This window comes from Corvus brachyrhynchos, unplaced genomic scaffold (assembly GCF_000691975.1).
Source record: "Corvus brachyrhynchos isolate BGI_N302 unplaced genomic scaffold, ASM69197v1 scaffold56, whole genome shotgun sequence".
Lineage (NCBI taxonomy): Eukaryota > Metazoa > Chordata > Aves > Passeriformes > Corvidae > Corvus > Corvus brachyrhynchos.
In genome coordinates, this window is record NW_008238664.1 from 8289205 (window position 1) to 8311708 (window position 22504).

Sequence of the window (22504 nt, forward strand, 5' to 3'; positions counted from 1 at the left end):
AACCCCCTAACCAGATATAAACACGCAAACTGAGAAGCAGATGGAAAAGCAGACCCTAAAACCAAAAGTGCGGATATTGTAAGCACACTGTAAAGTGCAGTTGCCCAAAATCATTAGATATTATTGATTGGATTGCTCAGTTTTGTGAACTGAAATGTCCAAGAATGCATTAATGACTCTGCTCTTCCAGTTCCCCTAGAAGTCAATGTGTGTGAACCTCCAGGTCATGGAAGAGGTTTAGAATCTCTGAAATATTAATAAACTTTGATCCATGATATACTATCAAGGGGAAGAGAGCTACCACTTCCACAGGCGATTTGTGAAAACAGTGGGGTTGCACACAGGAGCAAAGGCTGTGCAAACTGCTCTCCTTTATGATGGTTTTGTGCATTCAGAATCGAAGCTGCACACTCAATACTTGTCTTTGCTTCCTGACACCAGAGCTGATCTCCTGGAGGAAATATTAAGGCATGAGGAGTTTCCTGCAGCAACTGCTCACCTAATTCCTGGTTTTAGGGCTAATGTAACTGCCAGCTTCTAAAGACTGTTGAAATCACATCCTAAGGATACATAGCAAATTCCAGTCACCTTATTCTTGTGAAAGGCAGCGTATCAATCCATGTGAACAGAATGACAACGAGCTTGCCTGGACAACATGTTTCTTTGATCATGCTAGCTATAAGGGACTTCAAACAGTGAGAAGCTAAGCCCCAGCTGTAAAATGAGCTCTTTACTTCTTTTGCAGTCACTAGAACATTGTGATGCTCAAAATATTGAGCAATTATCCCTAAGGTATTAAAAAATTAGCTACAACCATTTTCTTTAAGCATCACCACAGGCTGTCCCACCATTTAAAACAACCATCCCTCTGAAGCTTACGGTGAAGTCAGCCAACGCTCGGTACTAAACTTGAGCCTGTCATCAGCACATACTTTCTAGCTGGATCTCAGTAAGGCTGTGCTTTCATTTGGTCATGAAAATAGGGATCTATTTTAGGAACTGATTCCAAACATAAACCGACTGCTACATTACTCTGAGGTTCAAGTTAAGTTGCTTCTTCACATTCTGAAAACGGTATATAAACTCTTGTGCAGCTGTGACTGAGCTTCCTAAACTATTGCTGCAGCACATTTTTTTTTCCAGACATCAAAATAAAGGATACTGCTTCCAGATTGCTATTCCTAAGAACTGCAAAATTTGCAGATTGATCACATCCAAAATTAGGTTCAATAGACAACTTGCTGCTGGTTATATGCAACCTTTTGCTTCTTCCACTAAAGAAAGATGATAAATCATACCTCAAAACTATGTGAGGAAGAGTGTTCCAGCATCACTGATAATTTTACATTTACAATTTTCTTTTGACATATTTAAAATTTAAAAGTGCCCAAAACCAACCACACAAAGTGTGTCACAAATGTATACAGTATATTTGGAAGTTCTTCACTCCAATCTCATTGGTACTGCAGTTATTTTTTTCACAGAAGACATGCTTTTGATTAGGAGAATTAATTTCCATTATTTTCCTGAGAACCAGATACAGGACAAAGATGCAAGTATCCTTATTTAATTATAATTTCAGGTTTTCCCAGAGAAAGATCAGGTCTTGCTTTTCTATGTGCATTTCTTTTTGTTAAACTGCAAGACTAAAAAAATGTAAGACAGTAATACTGCAGCAAGCTGCAGCATTACCTTGTTTTCATGTGGGCGAAAGTTCCTTTAAAAGAGATATTGGCAGTCGAAAATACATCCCCAGATAACATGCAGAAAAGCACAGACAAAGGGAGGGGGAATCAGAAGTAGAAAAGATATTGGGAACAATGCATGTAGCTTATGGCAGATGAAAACCTGGTAAACTATTGGCACTAAACAGACTCTAGAGTAAATTCTCCCTATTCTTCCTGCAAATAACCCATGCTGCTGATAAATCCTAGGGTTTGTGGATCAGAGATGTGAGAAAACAGCAAAGAGGTCTCTGAAGAGTAGACGTTAAAGTTGACATCATTTGCTTTTTTTCAGTGTGACAATACCCACACAAGACACCTAGAAAGAAGGAGCAGCTCTCCAGAAGCACTCTGCAGTCTGGGTCTTCAACTAACTGCATTTAGTGGAGTTTTTCTCCCGCCTTTAGGCTTGGCCATATAGCTGCTGACACCAAAATCCCATTACCATTGCATGCCTGGCTCTATGGCCTCTGGTTGTACCTGTGCCTGCAGCATGGTCATTTTTAGGTGAGCTTGGCACTCATACTCAGTAGCTGGGTACAAGCACACTGGCATGCTCTGACAGGTAGTATAGTTGTTAAAAAAATCAGGAGTCTCTCCTGCCTTGCCCTCTGGCTTAATGTAATGGCTCACAAACACCACTTTGAACCAGGGCTTCACTGCAAATACAAATGAAAAACTTAAATACTGTCCAGCATCCACAGCTGACTTTTCAGTTTGCAGGACTGGCTTCTGGACAAGGCTCTGCCACCTGCACCTGGCTGGCTGCAGTAAGAGTGGGAAGTAGAAGTTTTGTGATTTGAAGCTGGATGAGATTTGAGCCTTTAAGTATTGCAGATATCACTCAGCTCTTTTCCTTTCCCGCATGCAGCAGAAATCCTTCTCTGTATTTTCAAATCTTCACATGCCTTTCTCTTCCTTACCTGTATTTCTCTCTTTTTTTTTTTCTCATAGAAGCTTTTTGTCTCCATGAGGAGCTGCTCTTCTTACTGACCTTTTGTTCTCTCATGACTCTCATGACTCTGAGCTTGCAGGTTCATGTAAGACAAACACCTTCACTACCTTCCTGCCAATACATCTCAGCTATGCAGTTTGCTAGCAGAGAAGTGCAGCCTCTATCCTGCTTCTGGATAACTTTTATTGCTCCCAGATATGTCTTTTTATTACAAAATTTTTCAAAGCATCAGTCCTTCTGTGTTGAGCATATTTTGTCTCTTATAAAGTGGTAGTATGCTTCTGACACATAAGGATTTATAATGCTCCAGATAAAACCTGCATATGAGAACATTAAAAGGGAGTAATGAAGTATTCCAAGTCATGAAGCAGTAAAATCAAACATAAAGAAGAAAAAGGAGGGAGAAATTATTAAAAGTTCAAAACACTACAGCGTGGCTGAATGCAAAGTTTTGTGTGACTGATATTTGTTTTGGTGGCCCATCAGATGCTACAAAGATGAACAACAACATCCTGCACTCCTTGGAAATCACTCTGCCCATGCACCTGATGGACATCTGCTTTGGTCGTGTGTTAGCATGACCAGCAGTTGTGCACCATGCACCTCTGCTATGCATCAGAGCACAGTGACATGGCTCTGCTGCCAATGGAGAAGGCTCCTGCACCTGAATGTGGGTCAGAAAGGCCATGTGTCCAAATTAAACTGTGCAGGTGCCAAGACACCTCTCTACCTGGGAAGGCATCCCCACAGTGACTGTCAGGCTTGTGTCAGCCCCAGTTTTCTCCCATCTTGTACCACTTTGGGTTACAGGCATTTATTTATAGGTTCCTTTCTGAAATGTTTGTCTCTAGACAGAGATTATATGAATAGGCAATAATAACACAGCGCAGAGTTACAAGGTTGTACAAACCATCCATTAGCTAACACTGCTTGATCAGCCTCAAGTGTCCTGACCTGCTTTATAGATCTTCCCTGGGATAACAAACTAGTTCTGGCAGGTGCAGGAAGTCCTTTCAGTTTTGTACCATCAGTGCCAGTGCTCCTGTTGGAGACCAATTACTCCATCTGCTCTCTTTTCTATGTGCCTTTTATTTTGTTTCAGTCCTATGTGGAGGCCTTAGGAGCAGTTTGAGGTAGGCCCTCTTTTCAAGGCCATTTTTTCAGCAGACCAAGTACAGGGGAGCACAGAGAAAGAAGTGAGGAAGAAAATCTCAGCTGCTTTATCACATAGGGCCACAAAAAGCAAAGCAGCTCTGGAAAGTCTGCAGTGATCAAAGCACAGATAAGCAAGGTCATAGGAAGCAGCTTGGAAGCATGAGCAGAGAGCAGAAAATGAGGCTTTAAGGAGCAGCATATAAATGGGAAAATTAGATATTTAGTTCCTTTCAACTTTTACAGACAGGAAAGGAGAAAGTGAGCCAATTTTTCCACCTTAATAAGCTAAATACTCCTTCCTCACCTTGTGCAAATGGCCACATTTCCCATTAAAGTCAATGATGCTCTGCAGACAACTTCAGCTTTTTCACATTTTTAAGATAGCCTTGATAAAGGGGATCTCAGGAAGGGAAGCAATGTGAAAGTTTTCTCATGCAAACCCAGTTTAATTTGAGACTCAGCAGAGAGACAGCTGTGCTTGATGACATGATGGACTCTTTTGCTTGCTCTGAATCCTAGGTGGAAATGAAGGAACATGAGAGAAAAATTCTCCTGCTGTCCTCTGTACACATGCCTGAAAGCATAGTCAAAAGGCAGTTCCCTTTTTTTTTCTCACCCTATGCATTACTTAGGTAACAAATATATCCAGAAAGCATCCTTTCCTTAACTTGGTGAAAAATGTTACATGATCATTAAGATTCCTATACTAGATAAAATAATTTTTCAAAAGTTTAAATAACATTTCTTTAACACAGCATCAAGTCTCTTGCCATTGATAACACATGATTATGAAATCATATCTAAGTCAGATTATGCTTTAAGTATAGCTTTGAAAATGTTGAAATACTTCTGACTACATCAGATGTAAAAAACACTTCCCAACTGCAAGCCTTCAGGTAAGCAAACATAAAAGCTACTACTTACAGAACTTCCCAGGAACTGCACTGGCTGGAGAGAAAGACTAATACTGTGCATCTTGACAAGCTACATGTGTTCAGTTTTCTGAGATTTTGCATGATTGCTCCTCCCACCCTGCTTCCTCCCAAATATTGGGGACATTACAGGATTTCCAAAATCCGTAGTAGTTTCAGGTGATGTTCCCTAAATGTTATTTTTTCTTATTTTCTATCAAAAATTTTGTCCAGTTGGCTTCTGAATTTACATCCATTTTTACCATACATAATTTTCCATGGAAAGAAACAACAGAGCTTAAACATACAGTCGTTGGAGGAATAGCTCTGGTTTTTTTTGTCTGAAATATGTTATCCATGAAAGTATTGTATTGAAAGATATCATGAATGACCTCTTCCCTTTCCCTGTCCATCCACGCACGATACTATAGAGCTCTATCATACCCCCCCTCTCTGTTGTCTCTATTCCTGAGCTTTGGAGACCTAGTTTAAACTGTTGCTCCTTACTAATAAGCTGCTGTGTATCTCCAGTCATCCCTGGTCACTCCTCTGTTCCTTGCCTCTTTCAAAGGATGAAAAGGCATGCTAAGAAGGTTTCAAGAAGCAGCATCAGAAATGCCCATGGTGTTCAGGCTGTGCTTTCACCAAGGATTTACACAGTGACACAATGAAGTTTCTGGTTTTATTCTTTCCTTTGTAATTTCATTTGCTCCAAGATACTTGTAGATAGATTCTACCTCCCTGTCACATTTGCCAGCTCTTTGGGCAATTTTTCGGTGACTCAAGTCTCTCTTTTCTAACCCATATACTTGAGGTCCCTGTGTCAAGCAAAGACTGCATGAAACAACGCTGCATTATTTTTCTCATTTCTATGTTGCATCATTTTCCACATCAGTTGCTTTGTAGGTCTCATGTTTGTTGCTTCTCTACGAGCATCATTGTACAGCCTTTTCTATCAGCGAAACGAATCTTCACAGAGGAGTATTACTTGCCAATGCATTACCTTTTGTTTTCGTTACCTGCCTTTAAGGGGAGGAGAGTAGCACCATCCCCAGCCTGCAAGTCACTGGTGAAGTTAGGATCTGCATTTTGAAGTGGGATCAAAGGCACATCTGAGCTAAAACCAGGACTCCAGGAAGAAGGGCCTTGTGGATGCACTGGGTTTTATCCAGTTTCATCTGCACTGATTTAGAAATGAACTATTAAAGAGCCCCACGTTGCAGGGGAATATAGGTTTACACTTGCTTGTGTGCTTTAGACCAGAATAATTTATTCTTCCCTATGAAAAAGGCTACATTACCTGTGATATTGTATCCATCCTGATATGCATCCAGAGCCAGTGTTAACTTAAGTCTGTCAAAGTCCTAATGAATAAAAAGATCATGCCCACCTTAGGCCTGTCATCAAAGGATTGTTTTTACAGCCCCAAAGGTGATTCATCAAATTACAGCAAGCTAACATTCAAGAGCATAACTGAAAAGCTCCCATAGTGCTCACTGAGAGGCAAGATAACAACCTGAAGTCATGAAAATGCCTTGGAGAGAGTCATAATAGTCCTACTTTAATGGTCTACATGACACTCTGGAAAAACACTTGTCTTCCTTTAGTATGAAAGCTTAGCTAAGTGAATATAAAGCTCTTGGGGTTGCTGTTGAATTAGTGGTGACTGTCACGGGTATGTTGCAGTGCCATTGTGTTGAACACAAGGTGATGCCTATGCAAGTTGTATGAGCCCACGTGAATATATGGAACTTGTACCCCACCCAAGATGCCTAATTTGATTAATTTTTAAGTCTTGTACTTTTATTTCTGTCTGAAAATTCATGCTTTAGTTCCTCTGTATAAAAACAAACACATTGTACGGTGCCTAAATGTTGTATTTACCAGGCTACTGGAATAAATGCCTAACAATTTTGTGCAAAATATACCTCACTTCAGTTCACCCAGCAACCTGAAACCAGTGTCATTTGTCACCGTCAGAGCTGACTGAACTGTTCCTGAGATTGCCTGCATTTTTATTGTTGTGGTTTTTATTGTTCTCTGATTGTTTAGGATCTATTTTGATTTACTTTGTTGTTCCTATTGGACTTCCACTAGTGTTAGAATGACACACATGTTGAAGAGTAATTTAAAAATTAAAAAAAAAAAGCATTTAAAAAAGTTCCTTTGCTTGCCCCAGTATGAAAATTGCAGTGAGGAAAAATACCATGTCTTGAAATCTGATAAACACAACAGAAATCAAAACCTGAGGCTGATAAAACATTTTCAGCAAAGTGTTTTTCTATCAAAAAATGGTCAATTTTTTCAGGAAAAGAAAACCCTAAAGTCATGAATTTCTGTCAAAAATTTTGTTTAGAAAATTATTCTGAACTTATCTGGACTGGAATATATTATTTTTTTTTTGTAACGACGATGCTTTGGAAAATGTAATCTAAAAAATCAAGTAGAATACAAATTATCAAGTAGAATACCAGTTACCTCTGAGCAAGCCAAAGAAACAATTATCATTTCAATTACTGAAACACCACCTGTATTGCCAATCATCAATTAATGTTACTTTAATATACAAATAGTAAGAAATAATTAAAACCAGAAACATTCAAATCAGAGAGCAAAACAAATCAAAATAATATAACAAAATACAATGAATACAAGAAGTCCAACCAATATGAAATATTTCAACTGTCCAGAAGCAAATTCTGATAGAATTATTTTAAGCATTATGTGGAAATGTGTTCAAAATAAATTCAAAGCAAGGGTACAGGAAGCAAGAATATTAGAATTTCTGTGGATTGGATAGTCTGGATTTTGACTCACTGTTTCAATAATCAAGTGGAATAGACTTGCATTAGAGTGAATGTAGGATCCTACAAAAACCAGTAGATTCATATTTCAGTTTCTGTCACAACAAATAACATCATGTCAACACTTTTTTCTTTTAAGCAGTTTATCCTAAAAAAGAAAATTGAAGATTGAATCCTTAATTGAAGATTGTCTCCTTAAGTGCCTTTTATTGATTTGGAAACTATACAGTAAATCTTGTCTTATTCATTTTATTATATATGCACAGCATTTACTAGCTGAAAAAAGACTCAACACTGAGATGATTTAAAACTTACTTTCACCTGTGGTAAGCACTGCACTTAAAATCAGTTTCTTTCTTAGCAAGTAGCTATTATTATGATCTTCAAAATCAAGAGCATTCTCCTTAAACCTGTTTATACTGATTTTGAGCTTTTTACCCACACGTAAAAGGTAACTGCACACACAGCAGTGATACCTGGTACAAACTTTGGGGCAAACCCCAGTGCTCTGTGAAACAAAGCACCAATTGAAGTCCCAGATGCTTTTTACCGGCTGAGGAATGAAAAGCAGCACTAACCATGCAGATGTATTCTAAGTGTAGGTAGATTTAAAAGCAGAGAATTCTCTTTTTTCCCCCCATTTTAATTTGCTGCCTGAATGTCAACTGCTACATTGCAAATACCACAAGTCTCGTTTTATCTGATTTAATTGGATATTCTCCATAATGCAGAACAATGCAATCAATCTGAGACATCATCTGCGAAACAGGAAAAAACCTCAGGAGACTTCACAGATGGGAAAAGAAGATCTCTCAGGATACATCTGAATGTGTCTGCTCCGTGGCACAGATAGTAACAATTTTCAGCACGGCAACTAGGCTTAATTTAACTTTCTCTTTTGCATCCCATTTCAGGGGACTTGTCTGTTCCAGTGCCAGGCCCTGGTCACTCTCTCTGGGGCAGCTGCAAGCAGCAGGTCAAGTGCACTCCCCTGCCTTCACCCAGCCTGTGCTATAGCTCACAGCTAGCTTTATCAAACCTCAATTGATTTTTACTTTGATGATATATTATCATCAAAATTACACAGCCAATGTCTTCAGGGTCAGGGCTTAAGACAACGAAACTTACTTCTACTTCTCCCTCCGCCAAATAGGAAAAATTATTTTATGCACGATGTTGCAGCAAAGTATAAACTTTACTAAAATGTTTTTAAAGTAAATATGCATCTGGACAGATGCACACTTGAGTAAACAGGTCACATGTGTTGGGTCAAGTCCGATGCCTGGGAGGATTTTTGCCCTCTGAAACAACTGTCCATTGTGGGCATGTCCCAGGCTTTAGCATCTCGTGTGTCCAGGATCTGATGCTGGATCCCCACTGGAAGGAGGCCCAGAAGCCCCCCACCCCTTCCAGGGAAGGCTCTCATATGGGCTGGAAGGATGTGCTGTGGCAGGTTCCATCAGAGCCTGGATGAGCATTGCCGTGCAAGGAAGAAGCACCAGCCCCACAGCCCTGCTTGCTGCAACACCTGTGTCTGCATCAGGCTCCTCCATGGCAGACATATTAACAAGGGCCAGTGTTACCAGAAATGTTGAGGCATGTTTATTACTTGTCTTTCTTTTGTGCATCATTAGTTTTCAGCACACCCTCTTTTGGCAAGTAACGATTTTGGTTGTAATAAAGCCTATGGTGCCAAGCTTTCTAAATGGTCATAAAGTGAAGGCAATTCCCAGAAGAGATGGCAGATGTAGTGTGCAGCAGATGCCAATGAAAATCTGTGTTCATCTGCCACCTCATCTTTCTGGCAAGACTTCAGACCGTTAACAGTAACAAAATACCATCGAAAAGAATATGTAAACCTGCCGTGTTTATACATATGTTCCTCATAGGCATCCAGTTGATTGTTCTCAGCTTGTGCTTCTCTGGATAGAACAAAGCACAGGTCTTGCTTATTCTTCTGAGCTAGACTGTATTTCTGATGGAAGACTAATCAACTCTGAAAGACAACAGTAATCACATAATGATCATCTGAATTTGGTGGATTCCATAGAGATGGAAAGTAGCTCTCTACTCATAGATACAATTTGAATTTCTTGAGCTCTTTATAGCAGAATGAGAAGAAATGGTAGAAAACTATAAAAACGGAGTGGCTGCCTTGTAGCATGTAAGGTCTCTAAAAGATCCACTTCTGTCAAAGACAGTGCATGCTCTAGCTCCTTTACTGAATAACAGCCTCGTGCAAGGGCAAGGCCTACTGTTCTTTCATAAATAATTCTCTGATACGTTAGCAATTCAGAAAAGCATGCAAAGTATGCAAGATAGACTTTCAGGTATGTTTTATGCACTACGTAAAACACTGGATATTAATTCGATGTTCCTACCTTTTAAGAGGAGGCACAGAAGAGACGCAAATTTTTTTTCAGTGAAAGGGCATTCATTAATATTCTTTCATAAAACTTTTCCTTTCTTCATTCATATCCCTGACACATAATGTCCCACTACTGTTCATTCATTTTAAAAACCACCAAGAGAAAGTAAAAAGGAATATTTTTTAAAATCTCTCTGCATATGTAAAAAATATTGCAAATATCTCCGAGTTAGACTTACAAGTATTGCAAGTATACTGAAAGTTATATTTGTAAGAACATTTCAGTCTGAAAATGATACTGAATTTGGTCTGAATGTCACAGTGATTTTGAGGATTCAAACCAACAGACAGTTCAGGAAGATAGTCACTTTCTCTTCACAAATACCATTTTGTCCACAGTCAAGTAGATTCACCAAAAGATGTATAGAACACAATCTTTATGAACAAATCCTAAACTGACATTTCATCACCAAAACTGCCTATAAAATCCTGAAGGGATTCCGGGAAGATCTTAGCATTTCATTAACTGGGTCTGTCTTTGAGCAATATACAACATCTGAACAATTAAAAGTGGTTGTGTACTCTGCTCCTATGATAATACAACATCCACAAAAAGAAAACTCTAATACACAGGCAGCAGTCTATTGAGAAACCAAGAGAATAGTCTACAAGCAGGGCAATGAAACTTAAAAAAACTGGTGGGCAGCCTAGTCAGTGAAAAAAAAACCCAAACAAATAAAACATCAAGCCTTCCACATGCAAAATGGTTTTTTTGTTAAAAAACCCCCACACCCAAGTCCCAACAACATAAAAATACGCAAACAATCCACCTGTCTCATTCCTTCCCAGGGGAGATGTCTGGTTAGACATTACTCCATAAAGCTGTTTTACATACTCCCTGAAAGAAAGAGCCAAGAGTACTTCTTCACATTATAGCTGATCTACTGAATCAAAATGGCACTGAAAACCATGAGTCCCACTGGACTCAGGTCTTCCTTCTAATCCTTTATGAACACAATTCTAAATCCTGAAAAGTCTGTGGTTTAGAAATAATATTCTTGTTAAATTTCTATGAGTAGTTATCCACCAACCAGAAACATTTTTCTTCATTTACAAAGCAATATGAGCCAGCTAACAAAAGGGTTTTGATGAACCACAGCAGTCATAATTACAATTACATGAAGAGAAATCTGAGAATAAATTTCCATATATGATTTTAATGCCTCAATCAATAAAGCATACAGTGTGTCTTGAAGTCAAATATGTAGATGAGTTAGAACTGAAGTGGATGAAAGTGTGAGAAAATTAATATTAGATAAGAATATAATCTGTTAGAGAGCTTGTTCTCTAATTCCAGATAATGTTCATGATGTTTTCCATCTCCTTTTGTAACACCTCTCCTTCCTGAAAACTGGGCATGGTCTTCACTTCATGACTTCTGACAATAACACCTTCAGTGATCAAGCCATGGCAAGGAACTGATTATGACACATTCTCTTTTTCAAAAAACTGCTGGGTTTTGGGTTTGCTTCTGCCTTTGCAAATGTGAAAACTTATTCCTCTCAAAATGTATTTTTCCATTATGAGACTTTTAAAATGTAAATCTAAGCCAGTCAAGATAAAAACAGTTTCACCATTGAAAATAATGAGCTTTTCTTTATTTTTCTTTCAAGTCCTCCAGTTAACAATCCATTTTATAGATAAATATATCAGAACCAAAACATATACAAGTACAAAGATGATTCATAAAAATTCTTAAGTCCTAAAAATTGCTGTCCAAATATGCTTGAGATATTTGGTGTTCCTATCAGTTCCATAACTGTTTTTTCCTTCTTGGAATTTAATGTTTTATGTCAAAATGTTTTCTATACTATCTTCAATCAAAACAAAATATCTCAAAGCAGCTACTTCAATCCAGTCTCTGAGTATCTGCAATTTAGAATTCAGCGATAATTTTCACTGACTCTAAATTCACATTCAGGGACTACAAAGACCACATATGTTCTTAATTCATGCAAAGTGATAAATCCCTCTCTGCTTTCTTTCTCATTTTTACAAGTGCAAGATACTATAAATGTATGAAAATTCTTTTTTCCCTCTCTTATTGTGTTAGGGCACAGTTCATTTCATCTCATCTCCTTAATTCTAAAACTGCAATTGTAATTTATGATGCACAAATTCTACTGTTCATCCTTTCAACAGAAATGAATATATTGTCTGGAAAAGCATGGCAACACTTCCTCAGTAAAAAGACTATGCACTAGGTTTTACTACATGCTGATGGATGGTATGAGAAAGATTGTGACCCAGCTATAATCCCATCTATTGGAAGGGTTGGGAGAACATCTGCCAACCTGCACACGGTAAATCCGTCAGCCAATTTTTCAGAAAGTTGGCCACAGTAATTCACAACAGTCACTTCTTTTTTGAAAGATTCTTGTTCAGCTTGCAGTCACTTGGCATGACCCACTATGAGTTTTCTTCCAGACACCATCCCAGGCCTCAATGGTATTTTGCAAATGTACTGCTTGCTGAACTGATTGCTGACCTAACACCTTGTCAAGATTCAGCTGGCTTTGGAATTTAATATAAAGTTCTTGACAGGACCCTGTACACATAAGAAGAAACAACCCTTCAGATCACACTGATGCTATCCTCCATTAAAAAAGCACAAAAGGCAAACTTTTACTTACCCACTTTTCACACGAAATGAAAATACCACTGCATGATGGCAGAAATATCTCAAAAGACTATGCGTTTCAGATAAGTGTTAATAACTTCATTGTTAACTTGGCTTTAAAAGCTAAACTTTTCTAAAGGTATTACATAACATGAGTAATGCAGTAATTGAGCTTATTTTTAACTGCGCTTACTTTTAATTGAGCTACTCAGGTATTGAACTTAAGACTGTCACCTTTAAATGACTCGCTACATTAATATAATAAATTTTAAAAAGTCTTTCTATAATTTTCCCCTGATTAGAGGTGCTTTATAATCTGTTTCTTCCAGATATGCAATGCATGGAGAAATACTGGAGTGTTTACAGCATCAGCTAGCCCTAATTCCAGCAGAACCAGCTTGCTTTTTTCAAGTGGGGAACAAGACCAGTGAAATACAAGTGAACTGTTGCCATGCAGCTAAATAATTAACCCAGGTGGTGAGCTCATGGATGAAGCCCACCAAGCCCCCTCTAGACACTGGCAGTGTGGCTCAGGCAGCCTCCCGTGGGCAGATCAAGACCTCACAATTACAGATTGCATGAAAGAAGAAAAGAAAGTCCTTTTCTGACCTGCCTCCTGCTTCCTACATGCAGTGTGGGAACACTCCCACACACCCTGGTACACTTTCGGATCATTATATTCAACCTTGGCAGAACCAACTGGATGGTTTTGGGTTTTTTTTTAATTTTTCCATGGTATTTTTGCAATTCGATTAGAAGCGACTTTCTCTTGCCAGTCCATCAGCCTCTTACTGTGCTCTGAAATCTGCCCAGAGACTGAAGTCCTCAATCTGTAAACTCCTTCTCCCATTCTCACAACTACTTTGGACATAGAAAGTTTAATTCTAAATTGCTCTTATTCTGATTATTTCAGAACGACACACCAGAGTTACCATTTCAGGGAAAATGTCAAGATTTCATCTGATGTACAATATGCTCACTGGGGAAATTCCAATGGGAAAAGAAATTACATATTCCTTGGATCTAATACATACCAAAAATAGGATATAAAATAATCCAGCTGAGTATTGAGAGGAATAAGAGGAACAGAGTGCTAAAGTTACATTTCACTGACCTGTAATGTGTGAAGGATTTTCTTCTTTTAATGCATAGACAACTTGTTTTCTCCCCCTCTTTTCTGTTACCTCACTTTCCTTTCTGATTTTAAAAATATTTCCCACTAAGATGCTGAATCTGCATGAAAAGGCAGTCCAGAAGTAGAAAAAGGAAAAATAAGATTTTAAACATGAGAGAAATGTTGGCAAATTTTTAACTAAATATCTACTTAGATGAAATCTAGTGATATCACAAGTATTACCACCAGGCTCTATCTAGTTCTCCACGTCTATTTTAAGACAGCATTATGATGAGATTAGTTAGCATGCAGCATCCTTATGAAAAAAATTTAAGTCACCAGGATCTTGCTTTCTGCATATAAAAGTCCCTCTAACTGATTCTTTAAAAATCTTATATTCTATGGGAACATTGCTAGAAGCTGTAAAAACTCACCTTTCTCTTAGCTGAGGATGCTTCTTAAAGGCAACTTCCTATGTTTGGAAACTCACCGTAAAGGTTGCCATGGTGATTAATTTTAAAAGTGAAATTCTCCCTTTTTAAAGTTTTTTCTTTAAAGAAGAAATGTTCTGTGCTAGGGCTCAGTTCCCAGCAAGGCAAATGGGAATGAAAATTCCACCTTAATCCAGAAGATTAAAGGACATAACCTCTGTGTAACTGCAACTTCAGCAGCAGAGATTTTTTCAGAAAAATTTTGGAAACATCTATTTTTACCTAAAAATGAAAGGAAAAATACACCCATAGGCAAAAGAATTGAAGGAAAAAAGCAACATTTTCCTGTGGTCACACTGCAGCCAGCAGGCTAGGTTTTATACTAGTGATAGGAAGGAGGAAAGGCAAGGAGGGAATGGCAGGGGTAGCTGAAGCTCAACAGAAAAACCAGCTGAATCAGCTAGAGATAGTGACATAATGTGGTAAGAGAAAGAAGTGAAATGCATTCCCAAAGAAAAAGCATAGAAACCAAAGGTCACTACTGAAAAGCTCTTTACCTAAGGCATTGTCCATTTTATTTCCATGGATCAAGATGTAATTTCACATGAGTGTCTCCATCTATTGACTTCTCCTCTCCACAATGACGTGCAGAGTTACATTAAACCTTGGCTGTCCACACAACTGTGTTAGCTGTCAGGGAACAGACAAGTGCACAGCTCTGTTCCTGCATTGGGAGATGGAAAAGCACCATTTCTTCTCTAAAAAACATACAATATTCAACATTACATCATCCAGCTTGCCCTGCATAAGCTGTCACTGCAAAAATCACCGGCAAATTAAACTGGCAAATGTTGTGCCAGTTCAATACCCAGGCAATTTGTGGCTTCTTTATTCACATAAAGATCACAGTACTGTGAGACAGCTGCTATTCACTGTGTGTTTAATATTTTATCTCTCTAGGCAGAAGTATCTGTACAAGCACAATTAAAATGTCTGACGTAGACAGAGCTGATTTTAATACAAAGAATCAAATTTGTTTCAGAGACCTGCTTGACCTTAAAGCTCTATGGCTTAAACCTATAGAAGGAAAACCAGACTCAGACTCATACAGTGCAGTTCCTGGGCATTACTTGTTTTACCTTGAATGACTACCCAAGAAAGCCTCCTTACTTGATCTTACCATATTAGTTGTGGAAAATGCAAGATATTCTAAGCTATATAGAATTATTTTATGTTCAACACACATGGTCATGATGATAACGAAAGAAAACACCTTTTTAAAAACGGCTGAACAGACAAATAATTTCTATTGCTTCTTTGCCATTACTATAAAGTTTACTAAATCCATGTGCTTTGTAATTACCTATTAGGACTTCTAAGGAAAAAAACATTATCTGCATGGCATCAGAGTTACAGGTATGAACACAATGAAAATTGAGTAGGAAATAGTCACCATCTTATTCCCCAGACCCTAGAGCAGCAATGCTACTCCTAAATTAGTGATCCCCATGCCTTTTTGCCTCCTCTTGCAGGGGTAGATCACACCTATTGGCAACTGCCTGCTCCCTAAAGAAAATCCAGTTTGTTTTCAGTGTACAAGTCCCAGAGACCTGTGTTTTTCAGCATACAGAGTTTAAGCAGTGAAAAATCCATTTTCTGAGCAAGGAGAAAACTGGAGTTCAATATGCAAATGGCTAGATAGGTACAAACATTTCAAGGCTGTCATCTCTGCCATTAACAGGTAAGGTCACTCTTTTACCCACTAATGTTTATAAAGAATGCAGTTAGATTAAACTGCAACTATTCTCCATACTCTTTCTTGAGTAAGGGTCTTTGTAAGAATTATGGAGACAAGCCACACTCCAGAAATTCATCCATGGGAGTCTCAATCTCCTTATGTACTCAGAGTAGAGAAGTTGCTGGAGATCTCCACAGAGCACCTTACAGCTCAGAACAAAGCTGAGAACGATCAGAGTTAAATCACTCCATGATATGTCTTTGAAGGTTGAGACTCATTTTGTGTTCAGGAGTAAGTTAAGCTAAGAAGAGTAGTGAAGCATCATTCATGCGCTTTGTACCTTTTTTGGGTTTTTTTCACCTGTATTTTTCCTTTACTTTTCCTGTGTCTCTGTCCTTTCTTGTGACTGGCATTTTCTTTAGGCCGTGATTTGCTTCTCATTTACTCAACATCAGCAAGTCTCAGAACAGTAAAGTGTTCTTAAATAGAGTGTTTGTGAATTGCTTTGGAGCTTGGAGCTCAAAGTGTGTTTTTCATCTAATAAAAGGCTAAATGAACCAAATAAACCAAGAGAAAATGTAGTGGGTTTAGCGGAACCTTCTCTTTTATCACCCTTGCTCAAGATGATAATGTTTCCCTCATGACATCACCAGTATGTTACTACCAGCTCCTTGCATTAAAAGAAAAAGCAGTTCAAGGAAACCCAGCACACAGAGGAAGAGAGAACGGCACTGGGGGCCTGTGACTGGAGAACCAGCCTGGGAATCCCTGGGCCGACACAGGCAGACACACATGCCAGCTCAGCATTATGTTGTGATTTCCCTTCCCTCCTTAACATGCACCTGATGTCTTTCCAGGAGCTTGCCCACCCAGACATGAAGATAAAAAGAAAATGAGGACACAGTTGTTGAATGCAGTGTCTGAAACATTTGAACACACAGTAAAAGTTTTGCACAATTTTTGTTCTTGCACAGAATGGGACTAAAAAGAGACACTGGATTGTTTTACCCAACTCTCAAAAGAGAGGGAAAGACTCAGTACAAGAAACAAATACTTTCATTATAAACTTGGAAGTTCCATGCTATAGAGAACCTTGGAAAAATAAAGGAATCATTTAATTAGAGACAAAACTTCTGTGGATGTTTCCAGCTTACAAGGCAGCACTGCAGACACCATCTAAACATACATAAATGCTTCCAGATAGGAAGGCCACTCTGGGACTAACTCAAAATGAGATGTCACTGGCACAGGATGAGGAGATTAGGCTTAAACTGAGAGAACCCAGAAATGAAAAAAGAGGAATGAATTTGCCTAAGAGAGAAGAAAAATACAGCTTATTCCCTTCTCCCAGTGTTTCCTCATTAACACTGGACAGTGTGACTGGTCAACCTCTTCCTTTCCAATCCAGACCATAGTTGTACCTACCTTACTGTTTCCAGATGGGAGTGAGCTGCAGCGTGAATATAGCAAAGAGCAAGGTATTCAGTGCTACCAGAACAAGCTGCCACAATTCAGCTGTTAAGTTTGCAAATCTGCTATTAGACCAGGATGACCAGTCAGTTTTCTAGTTGGATAGGGGAGTCACTGCAATGTAATCTCCTGCAGCACGGCTAAGTGGCACCACTGGCCTGAAGAATGGTGGCCAAGAGTTATTAATATGTCACAGAGGAAATCTGTGACTGCTACACAAAAATATGGCCCCTAGGATATCCGTGAAAGAGCAGACTGCCTTTCAGTGTCTGTAGAAGTAGACATGAGGGACGTCCTCCACATCGCATGGCAGAAGTGCGGGTTAGCCAAGGTCTGAGAGCAGTTTTGGCAGATGACAGCAAGATGGTGCCCTCAAGGTGCTGGGTGATTAGAGCTCAAGCAATATGTCTTCTGCTTTCTCTGTATGCAGCCCAAGATTCCTGAAACACTTGATTGTGTTAATCACAGAGGACTCATTAAGACTGGTCTGATAGTAATGCAATCACACCTACTGAGAGAGTCAACAGCCCTCTGGCTGGAAGGCTTCACTGGCCTAAATCATGGACCAAAGTTCTGAATATAAATTGCCATTTATATTCATAATCGAATATATGAATATATGAATAATTCCTATCTAGAACCCGTCAAAACCACAACACCCTGTTTAGCCTAGGACAAAATTATCACTTCCTGTGGCACTAACAAGTCCCATCATATTGAGAAAGGCCAGGAGGCTCCTCAGTATATTTGACAGAGATTTTATAAGTACTGCTGATTTCAATCTGTTTTAAATACCAGCCAGGGTCTAGAGGTGAAGTGTAAACTGGACCAAGTGTCAAAGCTTCAGCAAGGACAGGAAAAACAGAGTGAGGCAGAGACAATACAGAAATACGCTATTAAGCTACATTCAGTATCTTAACAAGTATTTGGAGAACACCAGGGGAGGTGGGTCTGTTTATCCATCAAACATCAGGTATTGGAGGACATGTGAAAGACTCCAGCCAGGTTATCCAGGAAATGCTCAGACCAATGAGACAAAAGGGCTCAAATAACAATCAGTTACACGTCCTTATCCTTCACATAGCTTAGCAGACTCTGAGGGTGCTCGAGGCTGCTAGCACATGCCAGTGAACAGGGGTAATGGTCCAAGACCTGGCACCAGACATTTGTCTGAGTAAACAAAGAACTAAGCAAAACTGTAATCCTAGTATATTACTTTATGATTAATACTAATGAGGAGCTCACCCATGAACTAACCAGTACTGCACCACTATGCCAGAGAGGCCAGCCATGGCAGCCTTAGCCCAGAGCCACTAGCTCAGCACACATGACAGCAGTACTGACAAAACAGTAGGCTTTATACAGAGACTGAAACCTCTTGCTCACTGCTGGCAGTATGAATACCAAGCAGCATGTACTTTCTGCATCGCCACACCATTAATCCTTGGAACAGAAGAAAAATACTTGAGCCTCTGTCAATAACTTACCATGCCTTGCTGAAGGCTAAAGGTAATCTGGGGAAATGGCAAAAATTAAGTGTTCTTACAGATACTCAAAAATTCACACTGCATGACTGTGCAGATTGCAAGGGGCAAAATGTACTTCCTGTATCACCTTTCATCTGCTGAGAGATGAGGTCTCCCCTCAAGACTGGATTTCATCTGAGGGGACTTCAGCACTGTCCCAGCAGAATTATGGAACGACATTCTGAGAGGAACAGCCTCTCATGAGAAAGGACAGGGAAAAGCAAAGTAGTGTATCAGTTTACCCGTCCTAGGGCACGAGATATGCTGGCATCATACAGTGTGAATTGAGGAGCAGAGCAGAGGGAGGAATTCATCAGTCTGTGAAAAAACAGAGAGGGTCTGTACACTTTCAGTGGCAGGAGGCATGTCACACAGCAGGGGACTCCTCCGCATTTTAAGACCTGGCCTAAGCAAATGCATTTTGATTCTTTGGCTAACAATACAATGTGTAAACAGAAGCAGGTGTTGTACTATCCAACACACTGCCTTCAAAAGAGAAGCCAAACTACAACACATCAGAATAAAGCAGTTCAACCTCAAACAGAAATCTATGCATACATAATCTTCACCTGGATATTCAGCACTAAAAATAGCTTAGTGCAAAGGCAAGGCAAGTAGGAAGGAATCAACACTTTTCAAGTTGGATGACTCCACTGCAAATTCCCAGGAGCTGCACAGCAGCCCAGCACCAGCAGGAGAAGTAGGGCTGTTTGCAGGCAGGCTGGTGCATGGCGCTGTGAAGCACATGCCACAGGAACAGTTGGGCAGATGGGCTGCTACAACTCCAGATCAAAGGCCAGAGGTCACTACCCAGGGATGTGCCATTCCCAGAACAGCTGAGAGGTGACCACAGAACAGAAAGAGTAATAATCCTAAAAAGCAGCAATTATAACACTGGGACACTCTGGGGAGCCCGCTCCTGTGCCCAAAGACCCTCTGGGAGAAGAAGCTTTTCCTAATATCCAACCTAAACCTCCCCTGACACAACTTTAGGCCATTCTTGCAGGTCCTCTCACTGGTCATCACAGAGAAGAGATCAGTGTCTGCCCCTCCTCCTCCCCTCTTGAGGAAGCTGCAGACTGCAGTGTGGTCTCCCCTCAGTCTCCTCTTCTCCAGGCTGAACAGAACAAGTGACCTCAGCCACTCCTCATAACCCTTCCCCTCAAGGCCCTTCACCATCTTTGTTGCTCTCCTTTGGATGTTCTCTAATTCAGCCCCATGGAGTGAAAATGGGAAGCTCCCCAGTTCCATGCAACCCAGCAGAGAAACTTTAAGATGATAGAAGAAATTTTACTATCAGAAAGATGAACTAGAAGTGGTAGATTATTGAGAATTTATTAGAGGAATTTGAAGCCTAGCAGTTTGTATGGGCTGATTTGTGAAGCATTAGCAACCACTGGCCTCAACAAAAGAGTAAACATTTGCAAAAAAAACCCCATAGCTTCAGTGGATGGCACTGCAGCTATGCATCCAACACCTCTGCAAGCAGCTAATTCAGGGGCACACTGCTACATGACTCACAAAACAGTGATTTTCTTTTCCTTGCTGGGAAAGATTAAAACTTCTTCTACATATTAGAAGATTACTTCTACATATACAATTCAAGAAATTTTGAAGTTATTAAAAGAAAAGTGAGCATAAATTTTCCCCTGCTGTGTTCCACTTCTGTAATTAGTCGTTCTTAGTTCTCTCTAGTTCTCATTTTTCCTTCCCAGGTTTTTAGTAAAACAAAAATTCTCCTTTCCTGCTTTTATAATTGCTAATGATTTATCAAGGATAATAGAAAGTATGTAACCTTCTTTAAAATTCAGTCATGTATCTACCAGTTCTGGAGCTTGCAATATATAGTGTCAGAGAGAGTAAGAATAAACATTCTCATATTAAATATTAATATTATTATTAATAATACTACACACATTGTAGCAAAGGTAAGAACAGAGGTAGAATCCAGTCACCACAGATTCTCTCACCAGGTTTACCTGGAATCATGAGAAATAGAAACTCACTGCAAGACAGCTTAGGAAACAACACCAGAAGAAACAACAGTGAAGGTGATGATTTGTCTGTCTTACACATCTCCCTATGAAAGTCACCCCCCTTCAAAGCTGAGAGGGGCAGACCCCTCCCCACAAACAGAGGGAAAGGGCAAAGAAAAAGAAAGAAAAGCCAAGTCCCTGCCAATTACTATGTATGTTTTATTAAGAGACTTCTTTGGTAGATTATTAGTCACTTTTCATTCCAGAAGAGTAATTTTTCCTCAGCAGAGTTACACCTTAAGCAATGTCACATTGTAACAGACCATGTAGCACCGCTGACATGCTGTAATTTGCTCTGAATGCAGACACTTATGGTTTCATACTAACGTACTTCATGATGATGGTATAATAATCTTGACCTGCAGTTTTTACAAGGAAAAAAGAAAGTAGTAAATCATTGGCCAGTGACCATAATAGCAAGTATCCCTGCTTCCCAGAGATGCTCTGCTCTTGTTGATGACAAGTGCCATTAACCAGCTCAGTTCCAAATGACATGTTTAAAAGGTGAAGTTGGCAGTGTCATTCTGGGGGTCTCACTGACCACTACCCAGAAGAAACATGCCATCTCACGCAGCAAAGACCTTGCAAGGAGCTGCTGGCCGTACGGGGCAGCCCTGATTCAGGCTGATGCCGTCAGTGTTGTGACCTTGGACTGAGAAAACAGAGTGCCAAATCAGTCCCAAAATGGGGAGAGCTGGAGTCTGCTGCTCTGCCTAGGGGATGAAGGGGTGGAGTGCAGCCTTATTTCTGAGAACACATCTCAACCTGAAATGCTGGTGCCTGGCATCTCCTTGCCTTGCCCACAGGCCACCTGCCCAGGACTTGGGCAGAAGCTCAGAAAATAAAACTGGCTGTTCCCTCCTGCAGTCCTCAGTGACTGCCCAAGGTACCTCTGTCAGGAGCCAGCCCTGCCCTCTGGGCACTCTGTCCCTGGCTTTGCTCAGTTCTAGCCACCTCTGGGGCTACTTTGGCTTCCTGGACAGCCCTACCTCTTGGAAGCCTGACAACGTGCATTCCTCCATTTCCTCTATCTTTGATCTTTTAATTGTCTGGTTTCCTTTGTTCAAGTGCAGTACAATGTCTTTGCAGCATTATTTTTTTGTACTGTATATTGCCTCGGTTATTTAATTCTCTAAAGACTTCTGGAGACAGCTTATTTACAGGATATCATATAATTATAGGAAGGTTTTTAGATTGTGCTGGAAATGAAGTTGTCATTGCAAAAGCAGCTCTGAAATATGCTATGGATTTAATCCACTGTTTCAAGTCTTACATCCAGATACAAACAACACCTAAATGCCAAAACATGAATGTAAATTTCATAGTAAAACCAATTTACTCCCAAAAAGAACAAAACCATCCTCATACAATTGCCCTTACTAAAAGTATCTATTAATTCCATTTTAAAATCAGAATTTGGAAAAAACAATTTCCAACAGGTGGTAAACTTTGTGTTATTCACAAATATTTCAGTATGCTGAATATTATTTAGGTATAGTATTCAATGAAAGCAAATGCCTGCTTCTCCTCTAACAGCTTGGAAATAGCACTGCTGGGATTAGCATAACACAGAACAAATCTGTACTGAAGCC

General features: G+C 39.6%; 1 protein-coding gene across 7 annotated transcripts in view; it reads right to left on the reverse strand.

Annotated features, from left to right (window-relative positions):
- Positions 1–22504, reverse strand: part of ANO4 (anoctamin 4) — a 178298-nt gene that overhangs the window by 122931 nt on the left and 32863 nt on the right. The window lies entirely within an intron of this gene.